Genomic DNA, 4,563 nt, shown 5'->3' with positions numbered 1-4,563 from the left:
CTTCAAGTGTACCAACATCCGAATTATAGGGGTGCCAGAAGATGAGAGAGAGCAAGATATTGAAAACCTATTTGAAGAAATAATGACAGAAAACTTCCCCTACCTGGTGAAAGAAATAGACTTACAAGTCCAGGAAGTGCAGAGAACCCCAAACAAAAGGAATCCAAAGAGGACCACACCAAGACATATCATAATTAAAATGCCAAGAGCAAAAGACAAAGAGAGAATCTTAAAAGCAGCAAGAGAAAGAAACTCAGTTACCTACAAGGGAATACCCATACGACTGTCAGCTGATTTCTCAACAGAAACTTTGCAGGCCAGAAGGGAATGGCAAGAAATATTCAAAGTGATGAATAGCAAGAACCTACAACCAAGATTACTTTATCCAGCAAAGCTATCATGAAGTAGTGAAGGTCAGATAAAGAGCTTCACAGATAAGGAAAAGCTAAAGGAGTTCATCACCACTAAACCAGTATTATACGAAATGAACGGTATCATCCTTTAAGAGGAAGAAGAAGAAAAAGGTAAAGACACAAATTGTGAACAACAAACATGCATCTATCAACAAGTGAATCTAAGAATCAAGTGAATAAATAACCTGATGTACAGAATGAACTGGTGATTATAATAGAATCAGGGACATAGAAAGGGAACGGACTAACTATTCTTGGGGGGAAAAGGGGTGTGGGAGATGCGGGAAGAAACTGGACAAAAATCATGCACCTATGGATGAGGACAGTGGGTGGGGAGTGAGGGCGGAGGGGGGGGTGGGAACTGGGAGGAGGGGAGTTATGGGGGGGAAAAAAAAGAGGAACAAATGTAATCTGAACAATAAAGATTTAATAGAAAAAAAAACAAATAAATATAAACAAGATGGGGCAGTGCTTGCAAAATAAAAAGGAAATAAAGACAGTTCCTTATGTAGAAGGAAAAAAAAAAAAAGAAAGAGTCATGGCTTTTCTTACTGTTACTAGTATTTCTAGTTTCTTCCTCTGCCCCTGAAGACCACTTTATGTTTTGGCCAGGAGATTCTTTGACTTACCAATGGCTAGAACTTGGTATTAACTAGAGATGTGGAGGGTCAAGATGGGCGGTTAGGGTATTTTTATTCATGCTCAGTTGAATTGCAAAAAGAGATTTCTATACGATATTACAAAATTTATTTGAGGCCCAACTGGGATGGCTCAATGGTTGATGTGGACCTATGAACTAGGAGGTCATGGTTCCATTTCCTGCACATGCCCGAGTTTTCAGGTCTGATCCCCAGTAGTGGGTGTGCAGGAGGCAGCCAATTGATGATTCTCTCTCATCATTGATGTTTCTAGTATCTCTCCCTCTCCCTTCCTCTTTGAAATTAATAAAATATATTAAAAATTATTTGGGGATAAAAATTATAATAAATAGATGTCTTTATTATTCATAAGCTAAGTCTAAACTTCTTTCTGGCATTCTTGTCTCCTAAATACTTTCTTTTCTTTTTTTTAATCCTCACCCCTGGATATTTTTCCATTGATTTTTAGAGAGAGTGAAAGACAGAGAGAAATATGGATGTGAGAGAAACACATCTATTGGTTGCCTCCTGTATGCGCCCTTACCAGGGCCCAGACAGGGGAGGAGCCTCCTGCAACCGAGGTATGTGCTGTTGACCGGAATCGAACCTGGGACCCTTTGGTGTGAAGGCCAACACTCTATCCACTGAGCCAAACCGGCTAGGGCAGGGGTGGGCAAACTTTTTGACTCGAGGGCCACAATGGGTTCTTAAACTGGACCGGAGGGCCGGAACAAAAGCATGGATGGAGTGTTTGTGTGAACTAATATAAATTCAAAGTAAACATCATTACATAAAAGGGATTTTTTTGTTTTTTTTTAGTTTTATTCATTTCAAACGGGCCGGATCCGGCCCGTGGGCCATAGTTTGCCCACGGCTGGGCTAGGGCCTAAAGCAGTGGTTAACCTCGGCTGCTGCACATTAGAATCACCTGGGAATCTTTTTAAAATCCTGATTTCTGGGCCTCATCCTCCGGAAATTCTGTTTCTTTGTTATGGGGTGGGGCCACAACATTAGTAACAAAGAAACAGAATTTCCGGAGGATGAGGCCCAGAAATCAGGATTTTAAAAAGATTCCCAGGTGATTCTAATGTGCAGCCAAGGTTGAGAACCACTGGTAAAGACTTCTTTTTATGTGTGATGCTCCAGAAAAACTGTTTAGCACCTATGTTCTGTGGCTTCCTCACCTCTATGCACTGATGTTGCCATCAACTGAAATGTCTCTACCCCTTATCTTAGAATATCTGAGTTTTCTCCTTCTACAAAGTCTTTTTTCATTTTTTCAACAAGAGACTGTGCCCTTTTAGATCTCCCATAATACTTATTTTTATCTATTTATTGTACTTATCATAGTAATATAATAGCTTGCATTTGTTGATTACTTACTTTGTGCCAGACATTGGGCTAAGTACTTAACTTGCATTATGATTTTTAATCATCATAGAAACATTATAAGGTAGATATTATGGTGGCGTAATTGACATAAGAGGATATTGAGACACAAAGAAAGTAAATAATATACCCAAGTTCACACAATTGGTACGTTTCTGTGTTAGAATTCCAATTAAGTTTTGTTCGACAGAGACTGATATATTGTTAAATCTCAAAAAACAGGGCCTGTTTTGCTGGCCTCTCTAAGAAACTCTGGGATACTACTGAAGGCCACCAACAATCCTGTTTGCACATGTCCACCTAGTATACTGGGAGAGATGGCAAAGACTTTGGCATTGCTTATGAATCCCAAGGAATATAATGAAAAATCCTTGAACAACAACAACAACAAAAATGTAAGAAGACTTCATTCAGCTTCTGGTGAGTGTGCCCCATAAAGAATGGGAAGTGACTCTTTTCTTTGGGTCTAGAATCTAGACTCTAGATACGGGTTCTGTGAGTAATGTTTTAAGTTGGCACACTTGGCATCCAGAAAAAAAGCCTTCTGTTCCAGCCCTTGGGGAATTTGGTGAAACTTCTTTGTCAAAAAGAGCTACAAAATAGAAAGAGCTAGATCACTTTTTGGTCTTTCTTTTTAAAAATATAATTTGTTTCAAATAATGAAAGTAACACATGTACATTTTTGATAAATTGGAAAATACAGGAAAACCACAAAGATGAAGACTCTCCTGTAGTCCTACTACCCAGAAATAACCACTGTTAATTTGAGTCTTCTGTTCTAGTTTTTTTTTATGTGTGCACAGAAACATGAATACACACATATTTGGAAAACATAATTGATACCATGTTACAGTTTTATAAGCAATTTTTATAATACCATATAGTGAATTATTTTCCTCTTTTCCATAAAACATTTTAATGGCTGCATAGTATTACATCATAAGGTTATCCCTAATTTATTTAACTATATCCCAATTTTTTGGCATTTAAAATGTTTCTAGCCTTGGCCAGGTATCTCAGTTGGTTAGAGCATTGTCCCGATATGCCAAAGTTTCGGGTTCAATTTCTAGTCAGGGTACATACAAGAAGCAACCAATGAATATATAAATAAGAGGAACAACAAATTGATGTTTCTCTCTCTCTTAAATCAATAAATAAATTGTTTCTGATCTTTTCATATATATGCACATACATTTTTATATCTATCTCTTATAGTTTCCTTAGGAGAGAGCATGGGGAGGGGAGCTAAATCACTCCTTTGAAGTTACATTTCACTGTAGTAAAGTTGTACAGTTAATACTATAATGGATTTGGGTTACCATCTGATGACTAAAAGATTTATGATCCCTTAGAGACTGGATCAGGAAAGGGTGGCCAGAATTGCAGGGAAAGATCAGTCCCCTGAGAGCAGGAAGAGCTCCAGGCAACAAAGAGAAAATACCAACCAAGCCTTTCCATTTTTATACCAGAGTGACAACTTTGACACATGTCACCTGTTTATTGGTCTATACCCCAAGTCCATAGATCAACAACACAAAATACTTGGATTTCAAGTTCTCAACAGAGATGCCAGCTAAGTATCTGTGACACACCTCCACCCCAGGCCACATTCTCTGTGGGTAGAACCCATTTCTGATTCATGTTGATATCCACAGTGACTTAACACTCAGTAAATGTTTTCTGAATGAATGAAATCAGTATCATCTCTGTTTACTAACCTAAGTTATATCGACTTGTTAGAGGACTTAAAGGAGGCAAGCTCACATCTATAATAATAAAAGCGTAATATACTAATTAGATTGGACGAAGCTAGGGCTGCGAGAGAAGCCCAGGTACCAGAGGGAAGCCGGTGCCAACAGCTGGGGAAAGGAAAGCCTACTCTTGCATGAATTTCATGCATTGGGCCTCTAGTATGTATATGTATACACACACACACACACACACACATTATATGGGGTAGAACAAGGCCTTAAGAAGTTCAATAGTTTTCTCTCTAATGATTATAATACAGAAAATATACAGTTTAGTTTTTGATGCCTTATGAAAGTCTTGAGCACGCCCACACCTTTCTTCCCCAGGTGTGTATATTTTATTTTATTTTATTTTATTTTATTTTATTTTAT

Source organism: Myotis brandtii, unplaced genomic scaffold (genome assembly GCF_000412655.1).
Source record: "Myotis brandtii unplaced genomic scaffold, ASM41265v1 scaffold468, whole genome shotgun sequence".
NCBI classification, from domain to species: domain Eukaryota; kingdom Metazoa; phylum Chordata; class Mammalia; order Chiroptera; family Vespertilionidae; genus Myotis; species Myotis brandtii.
The sequence above is the reverse complement of the archived record's forward strand: the minus strand, read 5'-3'. Positions refer to the sequence as shown.